Raw genomic sequence first — 17883 nt, forward strand, 5'->3', positions numbered from 1 at the left:
ATTTAGGCACATTGATTCTGGCCATGAGAATTTCATGAGAGATGAGTATTCTCGAGTAAGAGCAACTACTTTAAGAAAGTGAATTTTCTGGAAAAGGGGTTTTCGTCCATAATAATATTCAAAATGTTTTTAACTGTTCTATTTATAAATTTGATTTTATCCATCCACTCACATCCATCCAGACCGTCCCTCATCCTGTACATCCGTCCGTCCAAAAATCCAGCCAGCAGCCAGACATCGGTTCATAATGTATTCATTCGGCTTCCATCGTCTATTCTTTCTTCGTTTGTTCGTCCATCTATCCCTCCACCCACCCATTCGTTCGTTCTTTAATATTATTAGTTCGTTTGTTCATTTGTTCGTCCATTGATTAATTGATTGATTGATTGATTGATTGATTTATTCATCCATCTATTCCATTCATAATTCCACCAATTCATTCATTAATTCTTGCGTTCCCCCATTCGCTCTTCGTAGTTTGTTCTTTATTCATTCATCAATTCGGTCATGGCGAGTCGTTTGGCCGAGCGGTTAAGACAAGGGGAACCGTGACATACAGCCATAATATCGGCGCTGGTAGAACGGCACGCTCGCCTTTCCGGTGGTGGAACAAGTCTTCTCGGATAAGAGTAGGGGGTTAGCCCGGTGTACTGGTCCATTTCCAGTCCCCTGTCCGGCCAAAGAAGGAGCGTTTACGTCGCGGCCCATGTCAGGTATCCATCCTACCTGCGAATACTTCTACCACATAAGCTAGATCATACACACAAGCTATGTAGTGACTCGATAAGGAAGAAGAATTCGGTCATTTGATTGTTCGTCCATCCATCCGTTCGTTCTTCAATCTTCATTAGGCCTAAATGATTTATTCATTCACTCATTCATTTATATTTATTTATTTTATTCAGCATGATAAAGATTCCGAATAATACAACAATGATCAGGGGAAAACATGTAAAGTCCCAAACTTTGGAAACCCACTTGTTGCCAGGGAAACGTGCGACCCCCTAAAAATGCTACCCGATTTATAGGCCTATAAATACTGTATAGACTACTCCAAGTATCGAAATGCACGCCATCGCGATACGATGGTGTGCATTTCGATACTTGGAGTATGTATTATTCTTATCTGAGATTAATCAGATTAATCAGTGGACCTTTTGGTATAGACACTAAACTAATTCCTCCATGGTATAGACTCTGTCTCTTATACACATCTAGATGTGTATAAGAGACAGATATATATATATATATATATATATATAATTTTTTTTCAGTTGCTTCATAAAGGTGATAAGGTGAGTTTCGAACAGCAACCTCTCATTCCATGTGTAACCCTTCTGTCAACAAAAGTAAATTATAAAAAGCGAACATGCTATCAACAGAAAAACGAATGAACATAACTTCTGCAGGTTCGTCCTACGTGCCCTCTCTCACGTACGACATGAGCCTGGCCTAATATTGATCAACATTAATGTGATAGCAGATTTTCAGCCATGTTTGTACCCAGACATTTCAATTCTGGTTTATTAACGTAGATTTGTACATTACCCTGGTTTCAAACTTCACCTGTCCACCCCGTGGACGAGTGAGAACATGACAAGACAGTACAATTACAGAGCAGACTGCGAGTTGACCTAGGCCTACATCTGATGCCATCAGCGAAAACTGTTAAAAGAGTTGAAATTAAACAGTTTCTGCTTCTTCAAGAGAAAGGGAGGGAATGGGTAAAGGGATTTGATCTTTACCCAGTTTTACGATTAGTCCACACGAGCTAGAAATAAACCGGCAGTTTATTTCTATCTTGTGTGGAATAATCATATACCTTTCTGGAGTGCCAATCAAACCTAACAACTGACCAATCTCAGAGCAGAACAAGGAATACGTGCGTGTCCAGACACACGTGTTATCCCACTGCCGTTACGTGGGATCAAGTAACGGGGCTTGACGGAAAGGTACATTGACTGATGTACCGTGTGTAGATAGACTCTTGAATACTTGTGCATGGAGGTATTATAGTAAACTATAATAATACCTCCATCTCCATGTTAACAATTATTTCATTTCATTTTATTTGGCATTTATAAACATTAAAATACAGTAATACGAAAATATAGGCTATGCATATATAAATACAATTGCGAAAAAAAGTCATTAAAAATTTGTTAAAAACCACAATTCAGAAATACAGTACACAAATAATAATTATAAAATTTAAAAAAAAAATCTATAATAATGATCTATCGAAAATGTTTGTGTAACCTTGACCATTATATGCCACTATAATAATACCCTATACCACTTATAATAATTGACAGTAAAGATATAAATGCTAGGATGACTCGTGAAAGTTCAGAAGAACTTGTTTCTATCGGGGTCCTAATATCACATAGAGACAAAAACGGAGAGAGACGAAGCAAGATAAAACAATAAATAAAAAAATGAGGTAAATAAAATTCTCGCAAAGACCCACCTAACAGCATTACCCAAGCTTTATATGTTATAAACTGTGTTCAATTTATGTACCACTCAAACTAATTTATGGTTTTTGAGGGAAATAATAATAATGATGATAATAATAATAATAATAATAATAATAATAATAATAATAATAATAATAATAATAATAATAATAATAATAATAATAATAATAATAATAATAATAATAATGACGACCAACAACCTTGGATAAAGTAAAATGTTGTTTTATCAAAACTTTGGGACGAGAAAAAAATGCATTCCTAAGTAGTCAATATATTGATAGTCTTTTCTTTGGTTACGTAATTTTAAGAAGTATTTAGAATCTAACCTTCAAATTTATTTTACTGAATCAACCAAGGTTACCTTTAATGGCCTTCTATAACGAAAGATTACCATAAACGCTAGCCCGATCCTCGTGAATTTAATCATGGGCCAGTGAATTGTTTTTAAAAGAATGAGACTATATTTTTTTGAGATTAGCCAAGTTTCATTTTAGATTATCCGATTAATCGATCAGATACTTTAGGCACATTGATTCTGGCCATGAGAATTTCATGAGAGATGAGTATTCTCGAGTAAGAGCAACTACTTTAAGAAGGTGAATTTTCAGGAAAAGGGGTTTTCGTCCATAATAATATTCAAAATGTTTTTAACTGTTCTATTTATAAATTTGATTTTATCCATCCACTCACATCCATCCAGACCGTCCCTCATCCTGTACATCCGTCCGTCCGTTTTTAAAAGTATGAGACTATATTTTTTTTAGATTAGCCAAGTTTCATTTTAGATTATCCGATTAATCGATCAGATAATTTAGGCACATTGATTCTGGCCATGAGAATTTCATGAGAGATGAGTATTCTCGAGTAAGAGCAACTACTTTAAGAAAGTGAATTTTCTGGAAAAGGGGTTTTCGTCCATAATAATATTCAAAATGTTTTTAACTGTTCTATTTATAAATTTGATTTTATCCATCCACTCACATCCATCCAGACCGTCCCTCATCCTGTACATCCGTCCGTCCAAAAATCCAGCCAGCAGCCAGACATCCGTTCATAATGTATTCATTCGGCTTCCATCGTCTATTCTTTCTTCGTTTGTTCGTCCATCTATCCCTCCACCCACCCATTCGTTCGTTCTTTAATATTATTAGTTCGTTTGTTCATTTGTTCGTCCATTGATTAATTGATTGATTGATTGATTGATTGATTTATTCATCCATCTATTCCATTCATAATTCCACCAATTCATTCATTAATTCTTGCGTTCCCCCATTCGCTCTTCGTAGTTTGTTCTTTATTCATTCATCAATTCGGTCATGGCGAGTCGTTTGGCCGAGCGGTTAAGACAAGGGGAACCGTGACATACAGCCATAATATCGGCGCTGGTAGAACGGCACGCTCGCCTTTCCGGTGGTGGAACAAGTCTTCTCGGATAAGAGTAGGGGGTTAGCCCGGTGTACTGGTCCATTTCCAGTCCCCTGTCCGGCCAAAGAAGGAGCGTTTACGTCGCGGCCCATGTCAGGTATCCATCCTACCTGCGAATACTTCTACCACATAAGCTAGATCATACACACAAGCTATGTAGTGACTCGATAAGGAAGAAGAATTCGGTCATTTGATTGTTCGTCCATCCATCCGTTCGTTCTTCAATCTTCATTAGGCCTAAATGATTTATTCATTCACTCATTCATTTATATTTATTTATTTTATTCAGCATGATAAAGATTCCGAATAATACAACAATGATCAGGGGAAAACATGTAAAGTCCCAAACTTTGGAAACCCACTTGTTGCCAGGGAAACGTGCGACCCCCTAAAAATGCTACCCGATTTATAGGCCTATAAATACTGTATAGACTACTCCAAGTATCGAAATGCACGCCATCGCGATACGATGGTGTGCATTTCGATACTTGGAGTATGTATTATTCTTATCTGAGATTAATCAGATTAATCAGTGGACCTTTTGGTATAGACACTAAACTAATTCCTCCATGGTATAGACTACTGTACTTGGTGGAGCCTGGTTTAATCCCATGGAACACAACCGTAGTGTTCTTCGACTCTTACTTACTCCGTTGCTAGGGCACAGTAATGTAAGCCAGAAATTATCCTAATTCTTGTGGGTTTTCTTATTTGAGGGAGTTAAAGCCCCATTCCCGGCAAATTTCACAAAAAAACAATATTTTTAGAAAAAAAATGCATATGCATTAGTCTAATTATTATAAATAATGGGAAAATATTGGCAGAAATTTTAGTTTTACGCAAAACAATAAAAAAAAAAGAAGAGAAATACAGACTATTTCTCATAGGAGATTACCATTTTCTCGACGAATTCTTCGTTACTAGTAGGCAAATTCAGAGGTTGTAGATCGCATCCGCTGGAATGCTCTAGCTTTTATGTCAATAAAGTGCGCCCTCTGAGATTAGTTTTTGTACCTCACATCTCGCACACTGCGCTCGATCGAGTAGGCCTGATATGTTTGTTTAAGTGTCAAAATCTCGGTCAGAATCAGTTTTTTAACAAATGATAACAGAACCTAAATCGAGGTAAGGCCAGCAGTTGGATAGGCTAAGGTTTTCGGCGTCTATTATATTTCTTCGTAGACCTATCGCAAAATCAAACATAAAAAATTCATCCGCATTTATTTTTTGTGTGGGACACAAGAAAAAAAAAATCAAATTTCAGTCTTATTTTACATATTTTTTCATGTTTAAGAATGTCTAAATTCAGTTAAACTAGCAATTTCGTGTTATATTTATAAATCTCTATGACTAAACAAAAATCAGATTTTTCTTAACGACTGAAATTTTGCCGGGAATGAGGCTTTAATAGCTCTACAATACAATATACCGTAACTTTATTTATCAATCTACAAATCATACATAGAAATTTAGATTGGATCTGTAAAAGGCCGAAATGCAAATACATAATAATAATAATAATAATAATAATAATAATAATAATAAGAAGAATAGGCCCAAATAATAATAATAATAATAATAATAATAATAATAATAATAATAATAATAATAATAATAATAATAATAATAATAATAATAATAATAATAATAATAATTCAGGCTGATGTAAAATGTCAAATGAGGTTATTATATAAAAAATAAAGAATAGGCCTACCTTGTCTGCGGTAGGTCTGACTATGTAACAGGCCTACCCTCTATATTACAGTACAGTAATATACTGGTGTACAATAATAATTGTTTATGTTTGAAAAGTGTGTAAAATAAGAACATTTTGAGCCTAAAATTGGCAACCCCCCTCCCCACAAAAAAGAAAAAGCTGAGCCTGGGAAAAATTTTACTGGTTCTTATTTAAAAAAGTGTACCTCTGCCTGTATAGTCTATTTCGCTTGTGAATAAAACTATCAGTACTGCAATCTTGTCAATATATAAATCCAGGGCGAATATTATTTTACGCGCGTTTACTGACCTTTGGATTGTCTAAACATACATAACGTCAGTCGTTCACATTGAATAACATTGTTCGCTTCTGTGAATCTCACCTTGTCCGGCTAGATTCAAGGTTACGTAATGAATAGAATTCCAAGGAATAGTGATAGAAAGCTCAATGACTTTTTCAAAATTAAAATGTTGCATGCTGAACCCTTGCAATCAAAACTAACTAATCAGAAACTAACATTAAACCGCCAATGACACTAACGAGGATAAGATAGTGTAATACATACTCCAAGTCGAAATGCACGGATCGTGTAAGGATTCAATATTTCGACATTAATTGTCATCACCACTAACGTGGCCCTGATATTTACAATCAGTCGATGTCATTACACTTCTAAGTATAGTTTATATAAATAATTTTCATTGTTTATGCTATTGTGAGACATCACAGTCTGTTACCATGGTCAGACAAGAGCTTTGCAAGCAGCAAATTTTCGCGTCTATTTAGGGCTCTTATACAATTTATACATAATGCAAAGAACTGTCTAGGCCTACATTTCAAATAATACTATTACTAAGACTAAAACTGTTTTACCCCCTTCACACATTGTTTTGTGTCTTTGACTGTTTTACTGCGTTATTCACAAATAAGGTGCGTTTTCATATTTTTATATATATATATGTTTGTGGTCTTTTTCAAGGTTGAAATTCTTCGATTCGTTTTAACCAATACAATAAAACAGTAGTTATTCACCTTTTTAAGCAATTTGAACGGACATAGGCATTTCATAACAAAATAATAATAATTTCTAAAATAATTATTTATTTCGGCAAAATAAATGAAAAATCATAGTTTTAAAAGAAAACACCATAGCGCTTGAGAGAACTCAAGCATATATTTGGTCTCAAACCATAAATGTTTTAAGAAAACATAAAAGAGACAGAAAAGAAAACGGGGAAAATATCCCACAGGAAACCCAGAACATTCGAAATAAAAGCACCTGCAAAATCTCCATAAGGTAACAAATATAAAAACCGCACCGTTTCACTAAAGGCCAACTCAGACAGCGTCGGTCGACGCAGCCCGACCCGATTTATCGTCGGGGACAGTCTTAAGCCGTCGTGAGAAATATTAAACACGTTTAATATTCTACTACGCGACTTCCCCCGACGCACACCATCGCGTCTGCGTTCAACTCACACAGACCCGACGCGACAACAAATCGCGTCGGGCTGCGTCGGCCGACGCTGTCTGAGTTGGCCTTACATGTCTAATGGCCTTTAGTAAGGTTGAAGAACAAGACAATTCAATTTAGGTAAATTTATAAAATTATTTTAAAAAGAATAAACTCACACGAAAATAATTTATATCAATCACTATAGCTTCAAGCATACACTTTTTATTACAAGAACCAGTAAGGTTGTTTTGCCCAGGCTCAGTGTTCTTATTTTTTTGTCAAATTCAGACTCAAAATCTTCTTATTTTGTCCTTTTTTACAGAGTTTTCAAAGATAGAAAACAGTACAACTGAACTGTATTATAGAGGGTATTATAGATACGATTTGTTGGTCTTTCTACTTTAAAGAAAATTATAAAAACCTAATTTTACATTTTACCTTAGTCTCAATTTGCTTCTTATTTTGTTCTTATATTTTTTAAGTAATTTCAGCCTCGGTGTTCTTATAAAATGCGCCTTATAAAAAAAAAAAGAATGTATGCATAGAGATCTGTAAAAGTTTGAGAATGAAGTTGAGTAGGTTAGTGGTTAAGATGCTTGCCTTCTAATCCCAGGGTCCTGGGTCCAATTCTTAAAACAAGAGGAGTACTGTATAGCCTAGGTCTAAATCAAGAACTGAAAATCTACATAGTTAATAAGTGAATTGTTCGAAAAATAAAGGGTGCCGTGGTGTATGTGAAGGTCAATGTTCGTTTTTTTTTTGTGTTAACACATGCAATAGTATATTAGGTACGGTACAGTAACAGTATATGCCTTTCAACAGATATTGAAGTACGTTAATACGCTGTTATATGATTTAATTTAATGTAAAGCGGATAGCGATTATACGGATGTGGCTTCAATAGTACAGCTAGTAGAACAACCCCATTGTTTTAACAGGCTTATTCTATAAAAGAAGGCCTATTCAATCGCTTTATAAAACCACAACCTGTTCCTAATGGTAATTAAGTTGATGATGAGGAAATCATCAAGTTTGAATATATAAAAATATAGAAATATATTTTTGTGAAAATGTAGAAATTAAAATTGTAGTCCTAATAATAAAAATAATAGGCCTAATAAGAATAATCTATATTTATTATTATTATTTTGCTTCTCTGCGTATATCCGGCTTGTTCCGTTAGCCTTGCTACCACACCACTTAACATTTCTCTTATACCGTAGTTGTTCTGTAATGTCTTTTTAGATTCAGATTCATGTTTCGGTCGTGCCACCGTTTCCATTTGCTTGTCTAGGGTGCTCACGTATTGCTACCATTGCTGTTTAAATAAATACATTATAATCTATTTCAGCATTATCGTAAGATGGTTTAGTTTGTCTATTAATGTAGGCCTATCATTACTTATAATATATGGCATGGTTCACACACATAACAACTCCCTGGTTCACGCTAGTGAAAATCAGACGAGTTGGCCTTTTAATGCGCCCAAGTTTTACTAATGTTATGTGGCATTCCAATGTAATGGCTAAACAAAGTTCTAGACCGTATTTAACTCGCAAATGTATGCCTATATATCTCATAGATATTGAATATCCAGACAAAGATCATATGTGTTAAAAATAGGCTGTGTATCTATTTATAACACTAAGCCTAATAAGGATAAGTAGGCCTTTAGGGTACCAAAAAACAGTAGATAGAATATAATACTGTAAGTATATTTTAGATTATTATCTCATAGAGTTTTTATTCAGCCTAGGCATGTGGCCAGTAAATATAATAACGCAACTTGTGGCAAATAGCTAATTTATAGATCTGACTTTCATATTATTAATCAGCCATTAAAACATCATTTACGTGTGTGCAGTTTGCCGAATAGTAATTAGACATTTTGTTGTGATACTGTGGCGCGTCTTCCGATGTACTGTTTGTATCTGTCGTCAATACGATGACCTTGGCATCTATGAGAGAATAATACTAAGTCCTCGAACTTGTGGAAGCCTTCATTGGTGAATAAACCTTATATTAACCCAGCTTAGCAATGACCATGAACGGTCAAGGCTGGTCCGCCAGCTTAAGACGGAATAGTGACCTCTTCAAGGCCACTAAACTTTCAACTAATGAACTTTAGCGTCCTACGCTGCTGGTCTCCTAGTACCATAGGCTTAAATAAACTGAACATATAATACTAATGAATTAAAAAACAAAAAGGAAAATACAAAATGCACAATTATATGTCATCTATGTTTCATGTTCCTTTTTGTATAAACTCTAACACGCCAAACCAGCATTAAATTCTCGAAGAAATCGTAAGCAATTAGATATACAGTAGGCCTATGCAGGGAAGTTTGTTTTTTTTTTTTATACCTCCTTGGCCTATGTGTGTTGGGAGAGAGGGAGGGTATAATAATTTATCGGCTCACTATTTTAAAGCAGAGGAACACACTCACGCAGGAGAGGTTCGACCATACTACAGAACAAAATTTAAAAGTAAAGATAAAATTAATAAAAAAGAGATAATTGTAATGACAAAAAAAATCCAAATGCAATAAAAAACAATATTATACTATAAAGTATAAAATCGTAACTAAAATGAAGGTAAAAAATAAAATTAAATAAATAAATATATAAATAAATACATAAATACATAAATACATAAATACATAAATAAATAAATAAATAAATAAATAAATAAATAAATAAATAAATAAATAAATAAATAATAAATAAATAAAATAAATAAATAAATAAATAAATAAATAAATAAATAAATAAATAAATAAATAAATAAATAAATAAATAAATAAATAAATAAATAAATAAATAAATAAATAAATAAATAAATAAATAAATAAATAAATAAGTAAAAACACATAATATAATAAACGCAATGTGTATTGGATGTAAAAACATACATATCAAATACACAACAGAAGTAAAATTAATGCCTATGCATAAAATCATGTAAAAAAAGATGGTAACAAACTGATATAAAACATGTTTATGATCTATCCTCCTTTGAAATATCGGACAAGAGATAGGGTTTTTTTATTTGCTTGTTTGTTTGTTTATTTATTTTTTTTCCAATTAGGCCATATTATAACATGGATTAAATACCATCCATGGATTACTCAAACTGTTACTGTCCCAATCCCCTCATTCAATAACATCCAATCACAATTAGGAATTAGTTCACTGGTGTAAAAATAGCAACTGCCTATACCTTCATGATTATATGAACTTGTACATAGGAATTTTTTTTTAATGCCATCGTCGTAAATTGTGCACTTCACAACGTAAATGCAGTCACTATATGGTTCTTTGTTCTAGCACAAATTCTTGAAAATAGACAGATGTGCTCTCTCCTCTGACGGGTGTGTCAACAGTCTGCAATTTGTTTACTGCCAATTTCAAGATTTTAAAAGTTTTGACAGGTTATCTGTTTGATGATGAAATATCGCAAAATCAATTCAGAATTCATTAGGCTAGCTGGAGTCGTTACTCGTCAATGAATGACCTTGAAATAAATGTCAAAATTGGTAATATTTGTCGATAATTAATCATCTGTGAATGAAGTGTTGTTTTCAATGACTTTGTTTCCGTTTATTCAATCTATAAAATATTTAATAAAATTGACAAGCTCGTTAAAGTAATAAAAAAAGAAGAGACGATCGATGCTTAATGATACATTCGTTACTTAGTTTTATGCACAAGTGCGCATTGGTTTCTGCTACTGATTTTATAATAATCCTGCATTAGAAACAAGCGTTGAAGAGAAAACTGCGCATGAGTGAAACATCCACCAACATTCTTTAAATATGATTTCAGTGTAATATTTTATTATTATTTAGGGCCATTTTTATAAAGTTCACTGCGTGTTGTTTGAATCTCCAGCTACTTTTTTCTAATGTTGTATGATTTTTGGATATCCTAATATTGTATTAGGCAAAATAACAAATATTAGTTTAACAGCCTCCCGTGCATGTCTTCTATAATACTGAAAAATGTTTTTTTTTTTTTTAAATCTATTTTTAAAAAAATTATTTTTAATAGTCAGTAGATATTGTTTGTAATATCTCAATCATGTTTTACTTTGACTATCAATGCACCAGAAAATAACACACGGGTAATATTTGGCTTTAGCAATTTAAAAAAAAAAAAAAAAAAAAAAAACACCATTAGATTTATATAAAAAAAAAAAAAAAAAAAGCCTCTCTCCCTCATCATTTTTGCAGCATAGATAGGGTGATGAACTAATAATATTTTTTATAGAGAAAAAATATGTAAACTCTTAAATTTCATTGCCTTTTGTTTAAATGTTTGATCTCAATGAACTCCAATAAAAACATTTAATATTTACAAAGTTCACTGGTAGGTTGAGCTATTTAAAACATGTAGGAGAAAATTATTGTGATTTTTGGGTAATACTTGTACAGGAATACGGTACTCCTTAAAGTCAGGCTCCGGAGAAAATAATAATTTTTGATATGTTGTAGCACTGATTTTTCTAAGACAGAAAAAGGTTTTTTGAATATTTAAAAACTGGGGGGAAAACTGGGGGAAAAAGTGGCGTAACCGCCCTTTTTTACACCTTTTCCCCCCAGTTTTTAAATATCCAAAAATCTGTATCTTATTAACCGTTCCCCAGTTTTTCATCAAACAACTTTTTTCTGTCTTAGAATAATCAGTGCTACAACATGTCAATTTTTTTTTCCTTCGGAGTCTGACTTTAACTTTTCATTGTGCGTTGTTAAAATGTTTGTTAAGGCATGTTGTAATCTACGAACTTACCGTAACAAGCAATGAGACGTTTAATCAGAATAGGCCTTTATTTGACATGCGAAATATTCTCGTTGATGCGACGAATTTGCGATTTTTGTAGGGTATTACCGTATATGAACGAAAATTGTAATTATCTTACTACCATGTTAATTCAGAATAGTAAACTTTAAAACAGTTTCAAAAGCATTTAATTTTTAAACTTATTTCAAAAGTGTTGAAACAATAACTTAACTTCGTTCTCCCCAAATTAAACTTATAAAGTCCGATACGATTTTTCCGGTTTTTTATGTTTTGTAGGCTAGGCCAAATTTGACCGAAATTTTATACTTCTATTTTTAAATTTTCTTCTTTGTGGTGATATCACTTTTATTTATTACGAGAATTTCAAATACTATCAACAATTAGCATATAGTGAAATCATCAATCAAAAATATTCGGGTTTTTTTTTTAACAATCAACTTAAATTAAATTGAATCAACAAAATACGTCAAACCTGTATTCTACTTTCATCTTAAATCCTTTTAAAGAATTTTTTAAAAATCTATTAATAAATTAATAAATAAATAAATTTATCATATTAAATTACAATAGCTAAACCTTTCTTTCTTTTTTCTTAAAGACACAATCTTTATTTATCAACCACACAGCATTACCTCAACATGGTTGTTTACTTTTATCTGAAAGTAAACAAATATAAAAACAATACTGTGTGATTGTTACCGGTAACTTAAATATGCTTTTTTTTTTTCCTTTCTTTTGATTTTTTTCTTTTTTTTTCTTTTTTTTGCGGTTATAACAAAAGGTCATTTATTGGTTCTCTTATTATTGACCACTTAATTATTACACATAATAATACTCTATACTTCTGATTAGAATCGATATTACTAAGGCAAATTAAACGTGTCCTGGTCAGCAAACGACCGAGTCGTGTTTGCGCGCTCTTGTGACAGCCGATATATTCTTACTTTCATCCTACTTGACATGCATGGCTGTTATCTTCAAGACCCGTACCAAGTGAAGAAATGAGATTTAATCCATTTCCGCATCCTGGTTCTAGTCTACAAGGTGATACTGATTATAATATTGAAATATTAATTTCTTCCTGCAAGTAACAATTATAATGACTATATAAACTATTTTTATATCCTTGAATTAAGACAACAAAGGCCATTAACCTAAATGTCGTTTTAATAGTGTTCGAAAATAGGCTTACTATAGGCCACGTAATATATATGTATTTTTTTTTTACATAAAATTAGGTTTCAGTTAGGAATAGGCCTATACTATAGTTAGGCCTATACGCCTATTCGGCCAAAGGCCTATATAAAATAGGGGCGTATATAAAATATAAAATAATTCTATGGGCCCTAAACTTATAATAATACTTAATAGTATGAGACGCACCTATGTTTAATATTGTATAAAAATCTACAGGTTTAGAATAAAATAATATAAAGTCATGGACCTATAAATTAGGCTTAAACCTCCGATGAACTATAAAAGAAATACGAATTGATATTTGTCCCAAAATATCAAGGCTATCATATACAATATACGGCACCTTATATACTTAATTTGACCATAGACTGGTAAGATCCTCAGACTGGCTAATTTTTGTTTCGTCATAGCAATAACGCGCCACTTTACCTAATCATGATGTAGACCTAGTGGAATGAGAACCAGAATATCACGCGAGCTGTTGCAGTATTATAGCTTATGATTTTAGTATGAATATGTGAATTACGGTATTATTAAGTAATGCTTTTACATTTTTAAAACCTTTAAACAATTTTTAAATAATTTTTAAGCTTGTATTACAATGTTTTTTACACCTTTTTTTTAAAGTACATTTGATCTAAATGTTTGCAACATCTATTTTCAACTTTTTATACATTTTATGAAGTTTCCGTAATTTGTCTGTTTATTTATATAAATGAATGAATGAATAATTATAAACAATGTTAATAATGAAATATAAAAATAAATGTTCAGTCGATTACCGTCTATACGACTTTTACAGAATGTTATATAGGCCTAGGCCTAGTTAGAACATTACTCTTTTAAATGAATTGAAAAAACAAAACCAGAACAATGCGTCACTGATGCTTCATTGCCAGAATCAATGTCACAATGCATCGAGAGATTACATAACTTTTGCAACAAAACCTTCAAGTACAGTATTGCATCAAATAAAGGACATTAGTAATTATGTCCTCCGCATCAAATTTAATATATCAAGGATTTTAATCTTATCTATAGAAAGCGTCTTTGCACCAAACAAGGTTACCGTAAAAGGTGTACCTCCATAATTGTGCTTAACCTCGAGATTGCAAGGGAGTGGCAATCCCCGCACCATGGTGGCATTGGGATCAATGCTGATCAATAATGATCAATGCTATTATTAAGGTCGGTGATAATGAACAAAGTAAAAACAATTGAGGGATGAGTGGAGCAGGAGTCTTCGTTCAGGATGGAGTGTGTGGAATAATATAGAATTATTTTTGGCCTATTGTTTTCGTTCTCATTTTTACTAAATGTTAGTATGGTTTTAAATATAGGCCTATATTAATACCGTAAAATTGTATGCACTTGAAAATAACATCAATTAGTCTCCGAATGTTGCCTCTTCTTTTTCCATTTATTGTGAAAAGCTAGTCTTCATCACAGTATATAGTCCTATCTGTAAAATTACAATTTATAGATTTGGGTACAATAAATAGTAGAAGTAATAACAACTCCTTACTTTATCACTTATGTCGGCGGGAATACATCTGGCTTATTCATCATTTGTTTTTGCAGTTGTTTTCGCTAAGAAAAGTAAATGAAGAGATGTGTCGGGAGACATCAAACTAATCTTCTTTACGGATCAACTGATCTGAATGAAACATTCGGAAAAAGTTTAACCAAGTTACAAGAAAGAAATTATTATGTGCTGGCGACGAATCAGTCAAGGGTGTAAATGTGAGGGTCATTTCAATTTTTGAGGACCCAGACCTAAATATATCTTTAAAAAAAATCAATGGGTATAATTTAAACCTCGTATAACAGTTTGTCAAGGTCGAGTAAAGAAATTATTAAATTCAACTATCTGAATGAAATATTCAGAAAAAGTTTAACCAAGTTGTACAAGGAAGATAGTACTGTATTATGTGTTGGCGACGAATCAGTCAAGAGTGTAAACTGGAGGGTCATTTAAATTGTTGAGATCCCAGACATAAATATCTATAAAAGTTTTCAATGGGTGTAAATGAAACTTTCTAAGTGTCCAGTAAAGAAACAGTGACTGAATTTTTGTGATGATCTGGTGTAGGGTGTGAATATGAGGACCATTTAAACGAAAACGTCCCAGACCAGATATTTCAAAAACGGGTCAACTGATCCGAATGAAACTTTCGGGAAAGTTTAACCCAAGTTACAAGGAAGATATTTATTATGTGTAGGGGACGATCCAGGTTAGAGTGTAAATTTGATGGACATTTAAGTGCTTACGTCCCAGTTATAGATGGATAAAAATAACACTTTGCAAAAAAGTTTTTCATGGTGAAATGAAGAAATAATCCAGTTTTGGTGACGATCCGCAGTAGGGTGTGGATATGTATTTTTCGTTTTTATTATTAATATTATTATTAAAGTATTATTATTATTATTATTATTATTATTATTATTATTATTATTATTATTATTATTATTATTATTATTATTTCTATTAGTATAATTATTTAATATTATTATTACTATTATTAAAATTATTATTATTTTTGCCATTATTATTATTATTATTATTGCCATTAATATTATCATCATCATCATCATCGTTGTCGTTACCAACCTCCTTCTCATACTCCTCAACATATACGGTATAGGCCTAGTTATCTTCCTCTGTTATCAACATCAACACAACCATCGCTATCAGTTATCATTATTCAGTCCTTGCCAATACGATCAATACAATAATCACCTTCGACAATCCCCTCACTTAATCATCATGATTATCATTAGCCCATCCGCGAAGGGCATTATCATCATCCTCGCACATTCACGGCCATTGTACATTATGTCGTAGAAATAGACACTTACCGATCGTCTATATCTACCGTCAATTAGTTGATTTTATTGTTAGCACAAAGATTCGAAAGATGAAGATGCAACGCTTTATGTCATTTTTACGATAAGCCATTTTACAAGGTTATGACCTCTGATAACATTATCCACCATTCAGATAATTCCACAGGGTTGATGCTGGCAATTGTAGTAAGTTGTACGAGACGTGAGTAAGCAGTCTGCATCGACAAAACTTTTGTTCTTAACTTTAATTAACCTAATTTATTCAAAATAAAGTTTGGAATATTCATAATATTTTAATGAAAGTTCGAGTATCAGTAATAATAATAAAATAATAATAATAATAATAATAATAATAATAATAATAATTATAATAATGGTGATGATGATGATGATGATGATGATGATGATAACGGTGATGATGATGTTGACGTAGGCTATGACAATAAACTTCGGACAAGTCTTTTACTTTTATAATCAACGTCATAAATTTTACGAATGATGTAAATTTATAAATATAGTCTCGCCCATTCTTATTAATTTGTTTATTATACCTAGAAGTTAAGCAAAGAACACTCCACTAAACTTAATGTGACACTTACATTGCATCGAATTGTCTAAGCCTAACCTTGGCTTTGAATGAGTGAAATCCATTAGCTGAGGTCCTTTAGTCGGGGATGTCCTTCGGAGAGGCCGCATCCTTGAAGGGCTATCCTCTAACTAAAGGACTATATTGAACCATATCATTTTGTGTTAATGAATTAGAGGCCAAGACAAGAAAATATAATAAAATTCTATTGACTCAATTAGTTCCCATGAAAATGACATCTTCAAATTGTTATGAAATTTACTAAAATATTAATTTTCGTATATAAAATTATTTTCCTGCAAGAGCGGAAAAAAAAAAAATCTCTGTACAAAGGACATCTACTGTATATGCGTAGGCATACCGGTATCCTCATATATTTACTATGGCGATCGATTATAGCCGATCTATACTTTATTGATCAGGTGGGATATTTGCGTTCGTTGGTGGCGCATTTTGATTCAATATTGTCTTGTCACCTGTGTAACTGATTGATATACTATAAAAGAATTGGGTGTTTGTTTCCTTCTGTTTTCTTTTTTAATTGAAGTTTAAAATAGTATCCGGAGAAAATAGAAATTTGTAACATAACAATGTAATGTCATTACTTGTTACTGTCTGTTTGGGAAGACATTAAAATCTCTTCAAGTTGCTTTTGTTGACCAAAATGCCGGTCATATCAGATACCATCAAATTGTATAAAAAAAAAACTTGAACGTGTTCAACTCTTATTTTCCATCACATTTTATGTAACGCTTTTCTTTTAATGAAATTGTATAGTGTGACAAGGAGAGAGAGAGAGAGAGAGAGAGAGAGAAACAGAGAGAGAGAAAGAGAGAAAAAAAAAAACGGGGTACAAGCAATACCTCTTAAAGAGAACATAACAGAATTAAAAATAAAATCTCAATAACCTAAACCAATTTCTAATACAAAACTGCTGTAATTATTTTATGAGTATTCATGTCGTTTAATTTCAGACAAAATTCTCCTTTTGAGCATAATTATATTACGCTAATTTCTTGCCATTTGATAAAGTGCATTTTGGTTTTAGCGATCCCCTTCCCAATTTAGTATCTTCTTGAATACGTTTAAACGTTGCACTAGACAGAGGGCCTACAAATTATAGGCTAATCATCTAAAAAAAAAAAAGCAAAATTTAGGCCTACTTTTACTTTTTCTTTCTTGCCCTAACCAGACCGACATTGAGCCCGCACCTACTGCCGAATCGCTCTGGGAGTGTGCCTCTAACATCGTCAGTGCACACGATTCCTCGTCTGCCCATTATAAAACCCCGCCAAGTTCGCGTGCAGTAATCCCTTCGGTACCCAGCACATCTTCAAGGTTATAACCGCGGGAGAAAGCTGGATGCTGACTGATC

Source organism: Anneissia japonica, unplaced genomic scaffold, assembly GCF_011630105.1.
Source record: "Anneissia japonica isolate Jap-2015-1 unplaced genomic scaffold, ASM1163010v1 scaffold284953_len930413_cov181, whole genome shotgun sequence".
Classification (NCBI taxonomy): Eukaryota; Metazoa; Echinodermata; class Crinoidea; order Comatulida; family Comatulidae; genus Anneissia; species Anneissia japonica.